Genomic DNA, 16,380 nt, shown 5'->3' with positions numbered 1-16,380 from the left:
GAAACATCAATGATGAGAGAGAATCATTAATCGGCTGCCTCCTGCACACCCCACACTGGAGATGCAGGCCACAACCTGGTCATGTGCCCTGACCCAAAATCAAACAGTGGCCTCCTGGTTCATAGGTCACCGCTTAATCACTGAGCCATGCCAGCCGGGCTAGAATAATTTCTATAAATTCAAAGGAGATGGGACCTCAGAAAACTCTGAACAGAGGGAGGATGTGGTTGAAGCCCTGAATGTGGGTGGAGATCAGAGTGAAATGGAAGAAGCACAGGACATCCCAGGACAGGTGGTGCCCTCTGGGGCTCCTGAGGCCGAGGGGCTTGCTGGCCTTTGGGCTGTTTTCAGCAGAGCTGGAGGGTGAGAAGACGTCCCGTACATGGGTCTATCTTGCTTTACAGAATTGGGTGGAGGTGGATCAAAATTTAAAAGTCATGGCATTGGTGCCTGGCCAGAGTGGCTCAGTTGGTTGAGCATCGTCCTGTGCACCAAAAGATTGCTGGTTCAATTCCTGGTCAGGGCACATATCTGAGTTGGGGGGATGTTGGGGCATCTCTCACATCAATGTTTCTCTCACATCAATGTTTCTCTCACTCTCTTTTTCTCCCTTCCTCTCTAAGCATATCCTCAGGTGAATAAAAATAAATAAATAAATAAGTCGCCCAGGCGCCATGGCTCAGTGGTTTAGCATCGACCTATGAACCAGGAGGTGACGGTTTGATTCCAGGTCAGGGCACGTGCCCAGGGCTGGATTCCCAGTGTGGGGTGTGCAGGAGGCAGCCGATCAATGATTCTCTCTCATCATTCATGTTTCTATCTCTCCCTCTCCCTTCCTCTCTGAAACCAATAAAATATATATTTTTAAAAAGTCATGGCATTGGAGGTGGTCCAGAATTAGTCCTTACTTTACAGGTAAGGGATGGATCCCAAACACTTTATAGGCAAGGGATGGGCTCTAAGAGAACACAGGACTCAGACTCAGGCCTTCCAGGTACTGGCCCTTCATTTCTTTATTTCCTGTTGCCTTCCTCCACCTTGGTGCATTGTGCGTTAATGAAATTTTATCTATTGGACTCCATTGAAAAGGTACTAGAGGAACCACTTAGTTGAAGAAATTCTGGGAAGAATCCTTTAGTAATGTGATTAAGTATGCCCTAATTTATATCTTACAAATGTAAGTGTGTATAGATCGCACTTACTGAAAGGAGGAATTATACCGAAATAATGATCTTTAGTGACTGTGGGCACATAGCTCAGCCACTCTGGGATTTCTCCTCTGTAGGCTGAATCGCCCAACTCTGAGGTGCCCATTATTCATGGGAATTGTTCAGCCTTGTGGGTCACTTGGGATTCTGGAGTGAGCATTGTCAGTGTCTCTACTCCAAGCATGTCAAACTCAAAGGCTAACACAGGCCAAATAAATGAGGCATGTGGCCTGCGGGCTGCGAGTTTGACATGCTTGCTCTCCTCTTTCCAGTCAACTCCTCTGACTGTGAAGTGTTGCCTATTCTGAGCCTCTTCATACCTCATGACCCAAAGCTCCCATCCTGCCTTCTGTCCACACCTGCTCTTCCCAGCAGAAGCACCTCATACTGCTGCCCACTCAGGGATTCTCCTTCCAGAACAGATTGCTCACTCCTGGGCTCTGAGGGAACCCTATCTCATTACGGAGAAGGTGCAAGAAGAGATGAGGCTAACATTGGAAGGAGTGAGTCTGATAGGAGTAATCTATATAAATAAAAATGTAAATGTTCGTTTGTTCAAAATCTTAAATCTCCAAAAGTTCTTCACCAATTGCTTTGAAATTTTGACACAACATTGCATTCGAATACGCGCGTGTTTTTATGTACCTTATACCTACTATTATATAGATGTCACACCTGTGACAGGTAAAAACATATTTGAAAAACAGCACCATCTGTTGGACATAAAAGCAATACACGCTATACTAAATATTTTACGATTCCATTTCAATGTTTCCAATTGCATTGTTAAATTGAATTTTCATAGATTTCTATTTATTTTCATTTTGATTTAATCATTTCGTGTGACATTGCGTTGGAATTGAGCTGTGTTGTTTACCATAGCGTTCATTTCATGAGTATCCAAATAATGCCTCACAGAAGATCAAACCTAGGTCGTCGTACTCGCGGAGCGGAAGCAGTGCGACGAGTAATTGCAAATCAAACTGAGGAAGAATGGGCATCAGCGAACGAGCGAAACAGACAAAGAATGGCTCAAATACGTGCCGAGGAAGCAGCAAAGCGACGTGCAGCCAGACTTGAGGATGCACGGTTGCGAGCACGGCAATCGCGTTCTGCAGCTTCAGATCTGCTTCGTTCTCAACAGAATGAACGCGACAGGCTAAGAGTGGCTGAAAGACATCAATGAGAAACAGCAGATCAGCATCAAACACGACTCCGTGCTCAGCAATCACGCGATTACAATCGCCTGGCATTCCGGTACAACCCAGCTGATGATTATAGTTTGAGCCGGCATGTTCTCATCAGCACTCTGACTGAAGTGTGTCCTTATTGCAAGGCTCTGAAATTTAATGGAGAAACGAAAAGAATGTGTTGCGCTGCCGGAAAAATTAAACTGCCTCAACTTGGAGAAACAGCAGAGCCATTAAAAACTTTGCTTGCCGGATATACCGCCAAATCAAAGCATTTCCTATCTAACATCAGGAAATACAACTCATGGTTCCAAATGACGTCGTTCGGCGCAGAAATCGTAACAGCTCAATTCATGCCAACTTTCAAAGTGAAAGGACAAATTTATCATAAAGCCGAAATGCTTGCCTGAAATACTCTACTTTGTGGCGACACGTAAAGACGTTAAAATTAACTACAGATATGCTTGTCCAGCTGCAAAATGATCGATCAGCTGAGATATTCTCACATCAATTGCTGGAAATTGGGAACGGAAAGGTGCCGGTTGATCTGACCTCAGGATGAATTTCATTGCCTCATAACTTCTGCAATTTAGTGACGTCAAAAGAAGAATTGGTTGAAAAAGTATTTCCCAATATTCAAAACAATTATAAGAATCATGATTGCCCTAACTGGTTTGGATCAGTGGATAGAGCGTCGGCCTGCGGACTCAAGGGTCCCAGGTTCGATTCTGGTCAAGGGCATGTACCTTGGTTGCGGGCACATCCCCAGTAGGGGGTGTGCAGGAGGCAGCTGATCGATGTTTCTCTCTCATCGATGTTTCTGGCTCTCTATCCCTCTCCCTTCCTCTCTGTAAAAAATCAACAAAATATATATTTTTAAAAAAATGAAAGAATCACGATTGGCTGAGTGAACGAGCTATTCTTGCGGCCAAGAACAAAGACATCTACGAACTTAACAATATTATTCAGTCTAACATTCAAAGCGAGGCAGTCACATACAAGTCCGTCGACACTGTTGTGGAAGCAGATGAAGCGGTTAATTATTCAACAGAATTTTTTAATTCACTCGATCTGCCAGGGATGCCACTGCATGTACTGCAATTGAAAATCGGCGTGCCAGTTATCATGTTGTGAAATATCAACCAGCCAAAGCTTTGCAACGGCACGCGGCTTGCAGTAAAAAAAATTAATGAGCAACGTCGTAGAAGCAACAATCTTTTTTTCTTTTTTTAAATATATTTTATTGATTTTTTACAGAGAGGAAGGAAGAGGGATAGTCAGAAACATCGATGAGAGAGAAACATCGACCAGCTGCCTCCCGCACACCCCCCACTGGGGATGTGCCTGCAACCAAGTCACATGCCCTTGACCGGAACCGAACCCAGGACCCCCGGTCCGCAGGCTGACGCTCTATCCACTGAGCCAAACCGGTTTTGGCAGAAGCAACAATCTTGACAGGACCTTTCAAATGTGAAGATGTCCTCATTCCTCGCATTCCTATGATTCCAACGGATATGCCATTTCAATTTAAGAGATTGCAATTCCCAATTCGATTGGCGTTTGCAATCACCATCAACAAAGCTCAGGGCCAATCTTTAGAATTGTGCGGTTTAGATCTAGACACGGATTGCTTCTCACATGGACAATTATATGTTGCGTGTTCTAGAGTCGGCAAACCAGACAATCTCTATATCTGCACAGACAATGGAACAACAAAAAATATTGTATACCCACAAGCATTGTGAAATTAAACATATTAGAAACGTGCTCTTTCTCTTTTCTTTCTTTCCCATTTAACCAGACTGAGGCACAGCAACGCATGGCCGGGTACAGCTAGTCAAGAATAAGAAAGCCACAACTTGCTAAACTGGGAGAAGAGAAGGGAGGTTCTCAAAGAAAGACGGTTCCCCTAACTGCCATTTTGTATGGAGGACACTGGACATCACAACCCTGGCAAATTTTTCATACCAACACGTACTCACGCTTACAATGAAGATTATGTTTATTTTATTATTTATTTATTTTTAAAATATATTTTATTGATTTTTTTACAGAGAAGAAGGAAGAGGGAGAGTTAGAAACACCGATGAGAGAGAAACAACAATCAGCTGCCTCCTGCACACCCCCTACTGAGGATGTGCCAGCAACCAAAGTACATGCCCTTGACCGGAATCGAACCTGGGACCCTTGAGTCCGAAGGCCGACGCTCTATCCACTAAGCCAAACTAGTTAGGGCTGAAGATTATGTTTAAGCCATGCAGATTCACTCAGGATTTTCTGAGACAAACACACGTGGATTCAAGTTTCAAATCTAACACTTTCTAGCTATGTTACCATAGACAAGCCACTTAACCTCTCTGAACTTCATTTTTCCCATCTCAAGTAATATATTCAAGTTGCACAGCAAACATTCAGAAATACTGATTTCCTAAAGCCTTTATCATTGATTCCCTATTGAGATCCTGGTGATTATACTAGGACTTCTCTTTTGTAGAAAGACCTAAAAATTAAGAACTGACATTTGATATGCACAAAGGAATCTACATGACAGATATATGTATATTTGTTATAAAACATAATTTAAGAACAAAAACTCAAATCACTCTTTAAAAATATATATTTTTATTGATTTCAGAGAGGAAGGGAGTGGGAGAGAGAATCATTGATCAGCTGCCTCCTGCACACCCCACACTGGGGATTGAGGCTGCAACCCGGGCATGTGCCCTGACTGGGAATCAAATCGTGACCTGGTTCACAGGTCGACACTCAACCACTGAGCCATGCTGGCTAGGCTTACATCACTCTTTTTACACTAGAGAAATTCAGTGCCTTTCAAACTATCTGTATACTTTTTCACAATCTTACACCCCTGCTGTTCTAGAACATCTAAACTCTTTCTAATTGCCCAGTCCCATCCCCACTCTGAGTTTTAATAAATGACATTTCTGCTCTACAGGAAAAGTAAAAACCATTTGAAATGAAATTCTCCAAAGAATTCTCCTTCACTACAAGCCATCTCTTTCAGCTCCATATTCTCTCCCCTCTCAGAGGAGAGCCCTAAGTCTTGAGCTGAGGAGTTTGAACCGTGACCAATAAGCAAGGGGCATTTAGGGTTTTGATACAAAGGTATAGGGACTGACATGATGAACACAGGTTGCCTCTTCCTTTGAGACTGGAGAGAAGGGTGAAGGGTAGGATAGGGTCCTGGGCTGCTAGTGACCTTCCAGACCCTGGTAGTAATCTTGGTGAGAGGTGATGGTGTCCTGGACCACAGCCATGAGGATGAGATAGAGAGAAGGGAGCAGGGTTTAGGTGATTTAGGAAGTAGATGCATTGATTAGATAAGGGAGGTGAGGTGAGGAAGACTGAAGGATCTAGGATTGCTGCCATGTTTTCCCTTGATTCAAACCATCTTGCTCATCTCCTGATTGACCTTTCTATAATTCTGCCATGGCTTTGTCTCTCACTCCCACCCCCAGGAACCTGCCATTGCTCTCCACCGCCTTCAGGAGCTTAGAGCTGACCATGAACTGTCACCACTCTGTATTTACTCCAGGTCTTTTCCCAACACACTCTGCCTGGGGTGCCTGACCTGTAGCCATACCTTCCTCCCTTCCTTAGGTGCTACTTGAAATGTACATTTACCCATCATATGGCTTTTAGAGGCTGAACTGAGCTAAAATATGAAGTTTCTTTGTTGTTGTTTTTTTTCAAGATGTGTATCAACTCAATATGGTAACACTGGTTACTGATTAGTAGTTAAATATCTATGATGAACGAAAATGGGGAGATAATTATTTTCTTCCTTAATAAATGCCAAGGGTGGGCCATTGTAAATAAAAACCTCTCAAAACATGAATTCAGGGGGGCAAGATGAAAAAGATAACAAAACTCATAGACACAGACAACAAACAATACAGTGATGACCAGAGGGAAAGGAGGGTGGAGGCAGGTATAAGTGGGTAAAGGAGGGATAAGTGGTGATGGAAGGAGACTTGACTTTGGCTGGTGAACATATAATAAAATTATTATACAGACGATGTAGTATAGAATTGTACACTTGAAACCTATATAATTTTATTAACCAATGTCACCTCAATAAACTCAATAAAAAAAAAAAAAACCCACACAGGAAAAAACCATGAATCCAGACGATGAAAGAAGTTGGCAATGAAAAGGTTGAGAACCACCACTCGTCTAGTCCAACAGACGGGTTGCTGCATTATCCCAAGCAGACTTGCATTTTCCTGTCCCCCCAGGATTTTGTGAATGCTGTTCCCTCTGCCTTAAATGCCATCACCTCCCAGTACTGGAGTCTTCTGCATTCTTTAGATGTCACCTGGTCCTCTTACGTCTGCTGGGACCCCCTAAGTAGAGTGATCTTTCCCTGGCTGCCGCTTCCAGCGCCCCATCTCTCCTTCCTGCCCCAGCTGCTGCAGGTGGGGATGGTGTTCTGAGCATCCGGCATCCAGGACCACACCTAGTGCTTAGAGACTGCGAACGGCAAGGAAACTGCTGAAAGATATAACCGGGAGTCCCGGCGCACAGCCCCTGTCCGCCCCTCGGGGTAGCCCTGAATTCATTTTCACCTCAATAACTCGGCCCCGGGCCCGCCCCGCCGGCTCCCGCTCCGTTCCCCACTCGGACACGACCGCCTTCCTTCTCTCTCCCTGTCATCTTGCCAGCGCCGCTTCTATCACTTCGTGGATCGTCTCTCGTCTCCCTTTCCCCCAGAGCCTGTCTGGTTTTCTGTCTTTGGGTGTTGCGCTCTGCTCCAGCGTCTGGGCTCGGCTCCCTCGCTCCCTTCGCCCCGCCCCTTCCCGCGCTCCTCCAATCCCGGCAGCGCGGGCCTGGCGCTCCACGCTGCCATTGGTTAGTCTGGAACGCCCCTCCCGTCCGGCCCACCCGGTCCCACTCCGGGCCCTCCATTCACACAAAGTTTGGCTCCCGAGCTGCGGAGGGAGGGGGCGGCCCGGACCGGCCCAGCTCTGCCCCCAGCGGCCCGACCCCGGCCCCGGCCCCCAGACCAGCCCTTATCTGATCCCAGCTCCGGTTTAAGAGTCCGGCCCTGCTCCGTCCTCACTCCCGCCCGCCCGCCCCGTCTGTCCGTCAGTCCTGTTGTGCATCTGAAGGGCCACTCAGCACGGACCCAAGGTAAGCCCCTGGCCCTGATGAGGGAGGGCTGCCGCTCCGGCCGGGATGCTGTCCACCTCCCTCTCCATAGACGTGGAGGCGGGTGCGCAAGACCCTCGGCCCTACCCTGGCTGGCCTCCGTGGTATGGCCCTGTTCCTAAGCCGCCCCCCCCTTTTAGGCGGCCCCACAGGGACCCCCCTGGAGAGGGCTCCTAGAAGATAAACCAACGTGGTCACCTCAGCCCTTCAGGCTAAGGAAGGGGCTTTCCTGGTGCCCCTTCCCACTGGGCAGACCTGCAGTTACATCACAGCTCCTCCAACAAATATAACCATGCACCTCCACACTGGCCCTCCAGACAGCGCCCCCTCTTCCCAGGATCCTCAGGTTACTCCCACTCCAGTGCCCAGCCCTGTCGCTGTCCCCTACCCCCTACCCACACAGTGACAGCACATAGCGACACCCACTTAGCACTATGGGAAGAAAGACACATAAGGCTTAGGGTGGGGATCCTCAGTAACCTGGTGTGCCTGGGACCCCTGCCCACCCGCCACCTGTCTCTTCCCTCCATTCTGACTTGTCATCCACTTCAGACACAACCTCCTCATTGCTACTCCTCTCCCCCAGCGCTCCCCACTGAGACCCCAGGAGGAAAGCTGCAAAGCCACTCCAGCTGGAGGGAGAAGGGCAGGCTGGGCTCTAACATTCACCTTCAGATGGAGATGCCCTTCCCATCCCATCCCTTCTCCATCAGGCACTCACCAAGGGCACCTGTGTTAGGAAAGAAATGAGGGAACTTCCTGATTTGGGGGAGGAGAGCTAAGGCCTGGGATGGATAGAAGGACAAAACTGGACAAAAGTGGAAGCAGGGCCGCTCTGATCGTGAGATTTCATTCTTGAATGAAGCACCTCAGGTGGAGTGAGGGAGATGGGGAACTGGGGTTGCTGAAGAAGCCAGTACAAATTTGGACCCAAAGAAGGCCAAAGCTTAAAGCCTGATTATGTTGCTCACCAATGCAAATTGTGGCTAAAGCTTTTTGGCTGGTCTGCCTTAGCTGTGGGGTTTGAATCCTCCCCCCGCCCCCGCCCCCCCCCCCCTCCCGCCCCTCCACACACACACACACCCGGGACTGCTTTTAGGCAGTTCTGGATGAGGGAGATGATGGGAGATTTGGGGCCCTTCTGTGAGGACGGCTGCTTGCTTAGGGGTGCTGAGGAGGGCCTGGAGTGGGTGTCTAGACCAGCCTGCGGAGGGGCCAGCAGCCACTGCTGGGTTTCATCCCCACACCCTTTTCTAATCTCCAAGGATTTCTGAACATGTTCCTGGCACGATGGAGGGCACCATCCTGTGCTGAGGGGTAGGCTTTTTCATTCCTGAGGGTATAGGCTGGGTATGGGGGACCAGGTGCAGAAGGAAGCAGGTGTCCTGGCTCAGAGATGGTTTTTCATGGAGGAGGAAATGAGGAAGGAGAGGGAGGAAGGGCACCACCCCAGGCAGAAGGGCCAGGGCTGGTCTTCCGAGGCAGTAGGCATGGCCTAGGCAGTGCCAACCCCCCCACCCCCTCAGTCCTTTGGTGGTGGTGGTGAGGGAGGGAGAGAGGGGTGTTGGGGGGGGGGTGATCTGGGCCAGTCCAGCCTCCCAAAGCCCTTGCCAACCTGGGTCCTGAAAGAAGCTGCTGTTTTCTGAGCCATCCCCAGCCCCCACCCGGAGCCCGAGCAGCCAACTTGTCTCAGTGGATATCAAATGGCAATGACTCTACTGAGTGGAGGGGGGAGGCTGGATTATGGTTCCATTCCTCCTGTGGTTCTAATGCCGGATCCCACTGCTGACCCCTACCCTGAGGAAAAGCTTTGTCTCCCAGCATCACCCCCACATCCAGTCTATTGACACATATGTTTGGGTGGGAGGATTCGTTGTCTGCCCTCTGGCATCCCCATCTCCTCCCTGTGCCCTGTTGAATGGCACCTGTGCCCCTTTGTGCGTGAGCGCGTTTATAGTGCTAGCTCAATTGGATTGGGCTACAAGGGAAGCGTCTGGCAGAAGACCCAGAGGCCTTTTCCCCAGGGACCAGAGAGGCTGGGACAGTAGGGTCTGAGTGGGCTCAGATGTCCCCTGGGGTATCCAGGGGGTGGTAGTGGGGTAAGGGGTTTAGGGCTCTGGGGGGTGAGTTGTGCAGGAACACGTACTTCCTCTGAAGAAAAAGGCCTTCTGGGTCTCCTAGCGAAATGTGCACAAGATGGAAGATAGGCTGGGCCCCAGGCATTGGTGGGAGGAAAAGAGACATCGGGCAATGGAGCACCTCAACTTTCCTGCCAAGAGTTATTTAGGACGGAAGAAAAAACCTCCACTCTCCCTCCCCTCCCTGGCCTAGATTCTCCTCTTGCCTGACTGGTCAGTGTTACTGTCCAGCCGAGGCCAAGCTGTCCAGGACAGTGGTGAGGCCCTGGGAGGGTTAGAGAGAAGGGATCATACGAGGCACACCGTTGAGATGAGACAGCAGAAAGATTGGAGAGAAGGAGAAGATTGGAATCCTAGCGTTTTAGCACCCAGCGAAGGGTGGTTGCTGGGGCAGGTCCCGGAAGCAGAGCTTTTGGCATTTACACGTCACCTCGCTCTGCCACAGGCTGAGTTCAATGCTAATCTCCCTTCATGTGAGTTTAATATGTGTGTTGCCACCATTCTTCATGGAGACAGTGCATCTAGGTGGCCCCTCTTCATCCCCTCCCCCATAAGAACCTTGAAAGGGCAAAGAGAAAGGGATTGTGGGAAAAACTCTCCCGTGGGTGTCTGCTAGCTTGGAGCTGAATTTGAGGTGGTGGGGAGGCGGGAAGGGCTGGCTCTGGAATGTGGGAGAGAAGTAAGAACTGAATGAACTGTGTGGTTTGCAGAAAGAGGCTGGAGAAGCAGGACCCTGAGAGACCTGAATTAACAGGTCGGGCCTCCAGAATGGAATAATATAGAAAGGGGGGGTGTGCGGCCATCCGCTCTCCTTCCAATGAGTTGGAATGGCCTGAGGCTGCAGCTGGAAGGACGTAGGTTAGAGTTCAGGAAGCACATTTCATACAAGGAAAGAATCTAAAATAAAGATTGGGAAAGAAAGGGAGACCACCTTCTGGACCCAAACCAACCAAACAAAAACACACCAAAGAAGTCCCCAAATGAGAAAGCCCGTGGGGAGGACTTCTGAGAGGCGCCGTGGAGCCCAGATAGGCTCAGGGGTTTATGGTGCAGCTAAGGGGACGGCATCCCGTGCCCAGGGCGGCTCCCTGGCCCCTTTCCGTCCTGGCTGTGCCTGGCAGGCAGTCGGCACTGCTGAAGAGCACAGCCTTGGAGTCCTACTTCCTGGGTTCAGATCCTGGTTTCAGCACTTAGCTACACAAGGGTGCTCATCCTTGCGATGGGCTAATACAATAGGTGAGGATTGAAGAGTCAGAATTTGTAAAGGGCTTGGAATGGCGCTTAGCTTGGAGAAAGGACTCTGGCTCTTTCTACTCTGTCATTTTTGCTGGCTTGTGGGCCTTGCCCCAGCCCTTGACTGTGGGTTTTCTGAGGTTCTAGATCCCCATCTCTCCACCCTTCTAGAGTTTGGGAAGGTGGAGCATTTTCATGTAGTCTAACGTGGAAGAATTTTCATAATGTCCCTGAACATGCCTGATCTAAGATGAGGTTCCTGTCCTTATTCCAAGAGGATGACCAGCACCAGGGCCTGCGTCCCCACACCCATAGCCCCTTCCCCCAATGTTTTCACCAAGCAGATGTCCTATCTTCACCTCAGATCTAATAACAGCTGTTGAACTTCTTCCCCAGTCTCCTTCCCCATTCTGAGCAACTTCTGTCCCTCAGCTTCTCTCTATCCCATCTCTCACCCCTGACCCCGCATGACCTTGCTTGTTCCTCTCCCTGCCTAGGTTTGCCCCGCACCTTCTCTCAGGTGTGTGCTCGCTCACTCCTCTTCTTCTGTCAGCCTGTCCACCTCATCAGCCCGACGCCCACGAAATGACCTCCCTACCTTCAGCCAGTCCCTCTCCTTGACTCCCACTCTACCACAGAACTGTCACTGACATCATCACCATTTTATCTTGCTCCTTTCCTCCCTAGATATCCCTGTTGGTTCTCAGATGAAAACTCCCAATCATACTCTTTAAGATACTTTAGTAAGCCTTTCCCCACAGTCCCCTCCAGCACCCCCATCTTTGGGGACTGCTCCATTCAGACCTTGTTCTAGGCCAGGGAGTATACTAGTACTCAATGGCAATTCGGAGCCACGCTCTTTCTTCCACTCTGGGCCTTCACACGGGCCATTCCGAGTCTTACCCCTCCTGCCAATCTCCATTCCTCTGTGTCCCTATCGGCTCCGTCATCATGTACCCCTCCTCCTCAGCATCCTGCTTGTCCCTTGTCCCTTGTTTCTGTAACTTTGCCCAGGATACCCAATGCAGTGGTGATGTTGGAGGGGACATCCTGTCCCCCTCATTACACGGGGGTTCCTCTAGGGTTAAGCCTCTGTCTGTGTCAGAGAGCAAGCTCCCTGAAACAAAGGCCTCTCTTTCTGCCTCAGACCCTTGGCCCCAGAGTGCCTGCTGACCAGCTTGGCTCTAACTAGGAAACCTTTCTGGTTGCTGATTCTTGGGGGAGGACCCTGGCTTTAGAGGCCATGGAGTTTTGGAGTAGGGTATATGTAAGACCCTATTATCAACTCTCAAGGGAACCTCAAGAGAAATCCCTCTCTTATCAACCACTGGTCCCGTGGAGACAGCATCATCTGAAGGTTATAAGCATCAGACCCAAGAACCCCCAATTTCCAGCCCTTTCAGCACTGTTGGCCCCAATGCAAAAATCCATGTGGGTCTTCAGGCCTCTCAGAGCCTTTCTCTCCTCACCAGGGAGGTGTGCTCTGCCTGATGCTGGGCTTGTCAGCAGGTATAGTGGAGCAAGGGCCAAGATCAGAGTCCAGTCTGGAGAGCCCCATTGTCTCGAGCATCCCTCTGAGCAGGGATGTGCAAGCTGGGAGACACGCGGGGAAGTGGGATGTAGTCCTGACATCTTAGTCTTACATTACCCCTGGGACTGTCTCCTCATCTCTACCTTTACCACGGGACCCCAGCACATACCTCCTCCCCACATTCAAATCTCCCTGTTTGACCCTCTGATAAAAAAAAAAAAAAAAAAAGACACAGCCTGGCCAGCCTGGCTCAGTGGTTGAGTGTCGATCTATGAACCAGGAGGTCATGGTTCAATTCCCAGTCAGAGCACATGCCTGGGTTGTGGGCTCCATCCCCAGTGCAGGAGGCAGCCAATCAATGATTCTCTCTCATCATTGATGTTTCTATCTCTCTCTCCCTCTTCCTTCCTCTCTGAAATCAATAAAAATATATTTAAAAAAAAGTCACAGGCAACTGTCAAGAAGAGAGGGCCAGTATGTCTGAGCCTAGGCTGTGATTCTCAAACTTTTTTACCTCAGGACCCTTTCACATTCTTAAAACCTATCGAAGGTATCAAAGAGCTTTTGCTTATGTGGGTTATAGCCATTGATATGTTAGAAATAAAAACTGAGGCCCTAGCCGGTTTGGCTCAGTGGATAGAGCATTGGCCTGCAGGCTGAAGGGTCACGGGTTTGATTCCCGCACATGCCCGGGTTGCGGGCTTGGTCCCCAGGAGGGGAAGTATAGGAGGCAGCCACTCAATGATTCTCTCTCATGATTGATGTTTCTATCTCTCTCTCCCTCTTCCCTTCCTCTCTGAAATAAAAAAATATATATATTAAAATAAAAAAAATAAAAAGCATGTTGTAAAAAAATAAGAACTGAGGAGCCTTAAATAGCTATTAATTTAAAAATAACAACAACAAAACCATTGCATGTCGATGTAAATGCCGTTTTTAATGAAAACAGCCATATTAAAAAAAAGTCTAGTAAGAGTGGCATTGTTTCACATGTTCACAACCCTTTTTAAGGTCTGGCTTAATAGAAGACAGTTGACTTCTTGTGTCTGCATCTTAATTCAACATGTTACAGTATCACATGTCATGTAGCTTCTGGAAAACTCGGAACACTCATGAGAGAGTAAGTGAAGAAAGCAAACATCACCTTAGCATTGTTGTGAAGATAGGTTTGACCTCAGAGAGCCTTTGAAAGGGTCTCAGGAACCTCCAGGGGCTGCAGACCACACTTGGAGAATTACTAGTCGAGAGGCACCTTGGCCAACCTGGCTGTCCTGGCTGGTCTCCCCAGCTGCCCATGGCCTTTGGAACGTTTTCACTGGGGATGGATTACGGGGCCATGGTTAGTCATGTGGGTTCCGGAGACAGACTGCCTTCCTGAGCTTGAATCTCAGTTTTACCACTCACTCGCTGTGTGACCTTGGGCAATTACTAACATCTCTGTGCTTCAGTGTCCTCATCTATAAACCAGGGCTTTAACAAAGTGCCTGCTTTGTAGAGCTGCTGGGAACTAAATGACAGAACACTAGAGAAGGGCTTAGCATAGTGTGGAATAACGTGAGCTCTTATTCAACTCTTACCCCCGGTGCACGGCCATCGGCCCAGAGAGCAGGGAGCTACAGAGGTGATTCTTTCTACATTCCAGATGGGGCTTCTTGGCCCAGAGAGGGACCGTACTTGTGCCAGGTCCCAGGGAGAGTCACCAGGGTTGTTGGGCCCTGAACCCCGAGTTCTAACTCTGAGCCCTGTGCTCTTCCACCAGACTTTTCGGGGAGCAGGGGGAAACCCCATGTCCTGAGACAGGAAAGAAGCAGACCTTACCTTTCCCCCAGCAATTCAGGTGAGCCAGTCAGGGCCCATGGGATACATCAGGGAGCCTTGAGGGCAGAGAGCAGGACTTCCTGACATCACAGCAACCTAAAGAGGAGAAAGCCAGAGACAAGCTTAAGCCCAGAGATCTTGCTGTCTTGCCTGCAGGGAACAGTTCTGTGAAGTCCTAGGGACAGAAGAGTCTGTGACTGGGCAACTCTACCTCTCATGTGGTGCCCCCAGCCCCTCCAGGGCATCGTCTGCTCTCAGTGGTCCTCCCTCCAGACCCCACTCTTTCCCAGGCTCCCCTGGCCCGGCCCTCGGTGCTGAGGCGCCACAGGGCAGGCACTGCACTGGAGAAAGGCAGCTGGTGGGGCTGAGGTGATCCTGGGGTGCGGGCAGGAGAAGAGGAGCCTCTCCCACAGCGTGGAGAAAGGGTGGAAGCAGGTGGGGAGACAGACAGATATACACTGAGGAAGAGCTAGTCCTGGCTCTTGCACCCTAAGCTGGGCTGCAGGCACCCCACCTTTCTTAGAAGCCCAAGACCCCCTCCTGTCCCCATGCACACACTTTCTGGAGGGTCAGCTCCCACCCGAAGCCCCCAAGCTGACAACTCTAAGACGTGGTGGGCTTAAGTTTGAGGTCTTGCTGTCTGTTGCTCCGTTTTTCCCCTGCCCACAGAATTCCCTTGAATAAAGGGTAAAACTGAGGCAAAAAGTGGGTGGCCTCAGATGCCCACCGCTTCTCTCCAGAGCCTGCCTGGAACCGAGGGGCCTCCCACAGCCCTCTCCCATCCCACCAGTCCCCGTAGCTTTTTCCACTTGGAAGATCCTTTCTGGCAAGTAGCAGGTTTGGGAACTCTGGTCCAGTCTCCCTGCCCTGTCTCCTGGGTAGTGCCCGCCCCCCCCCCCCTAACCCCTGTGGGCTAAGACCAATTCAGTCTCTGCCCTGCCCCACCCCCTGCCTCCCCTGGCGTGGCCAGCAGCCCCCTGCCTCCCGCCCTGGGCTGTGGGACAGGGAGAGGGTTGAGGGGCTGGCTCTGCATACTAATGTCTTGCCCATTGTCAAAGCCCCTTTGTGCCAGAGAGCTCCATTGAGGCGGCTCAGGGGCGGGCACAATGGGGGCTCTGTCCCCAAGTTCCCCCCCGAACAGTCACCTGCTTTCAGAGCCTCCCCCCCACCGCCACCCCCCACTCGCCCCAGTGTCCGGAGGGCCCAGAGAGCTTGGGGGAGTGGGCCCAGGGCTGGGTGGGGGGAAGGGTAGGAAGTCCCCACCCCCACCCCCAGGCTGGGGAAATGGGCACTTGGAGGGGAGCGGCCCAGCTGGCAGGGCAAGGGCAGCGTGTGGATGGAGTTGGAACGCAGGTTCTGTGCAGCCAGAGAGGAGGAGAAGGGACACAGCCTGCCCGCTCCTTGCTCCTCGGTTCGTCGTGCCCAGCTGGGCCTGGCTGCTGCCTCTCCCCCTCCACCCACCGCAGGACTCATATATGCAGAGGCACACAGGCACACACTCATCTATGCAGCCCCACACATGGCATGGGGCAGGGGGGCGGGGGGGCGACGTGCCCAGACACAGCAGCTGCCCCAGGCCCACAGACCTGCACGCCCGCCGCCATCCACTCGCAGATGCCCCTGCACACCCCCACCCACCCCTCCTTTCCCCCTGTGCCCCCTCCACCAGCCTCAGCCAGCTCAGCACCACTCCGCCCCCCCTCCTCCATGCCCTCTCTGGCCCCTGCTGCTCCAACACAGGTTATAACAAGTTTGCACTTGTTGTGACCTCAAGAATGTGGCCCTGGGGCGGGGAATGTCCCGCTGCCCCAAACCCACTTGCTTATTCGTTAACCACAGACACCGCCTCTGCTGAGCTCTGAGCACAGTGCCCCCCATCTGACCACGGAGGGGTTGGGTGGGCCAGGGCCCCGTCCCCCACCCCCAGCTGAGCTAAGCATGCAGGAGGTGTTCTGCAGGCATGACCAGACCCTGGCTGCCATTGCACAGGCCCAGGGGGACCACCCTCACACGGGCCCAGTGCATGTGCATATGTCACAGCCCCTCATGGCCCTGTGAGTTGGATGGACAGTTGTCATGTCCCCTGTGAG

General features: G+C 50.8%; 2 protein-coding genes and 1 long non-coding RNA gene across 4 annotated transcripts in view; 2 read left to right on the top strand and 1 right to left on the bottom strand.

The window, feature by feature from the left end:
• Positions 1-1,964: 1,964 nt before the first annotated feature.
• Positions 1,965-15,188, bottom strand: LOC308237843. Of its 2 annotated transcripts, none has more exons than XR_013959486.1 (3): positions 15,018-15,173; positions 14,291-14,386; positions 1,965-2,377 (listed from the first exon to the last, which is right to left on the bottom strand). It is a non-coding gene; the product is annotated as an uncharacterized lncRNA (long non-coding RNA). The 2 variants fall into 2 exon arrangements; XR_013959485.1 differs by having other exon boundaries at positions 2,010-2,377; positions 14,502-15,188.
• Positions 7,336-16,380, top strand: part of SLAMF9 (SLAM family member 9) — an 85,867-nt gene continuing 76,822 nt past the window's right edge. Inside the window, exon 1 of the mRNA XM_080649079.1 lies at positions 7,336-7,552. The gene's annotated coding sequence lies outside the window, so the exon portion shown is untranslated. The remainder of the gene's footprint in view (positions 7,553-16,380) is intronic.
• The window catches only part of KCNJ10 (potassium inwardly rectifying channel subfamily J member 10), a 30,793-nt gene continuing 21,843 nt past the window's right edge, over positions 7,431-16,380 (top strand). Inside the window, exon 1 of the mRNA XM_080649078.1 lies at positions 7,431-7,552. The gene's annotated coding sequence lies outside the window, so the exon portion shown is untranslated. The remainder of the gene's footprint in view (positions 7,553-16,380) is intronic.

Source organism: Plecotus auritus, assembly GCF_963455305.1.
Source record: "Plecotus auritus genome assembly, chromosome: 12".
NCBI lineage: Eukaryota > Metazoa > Chordata > Mammalia > Chiroptera > Vespertilionidae > Plecotus > Plecotus auritus.
This window is presented reverse-complemented; position numbering and strand designations above follow the sequence as displayed.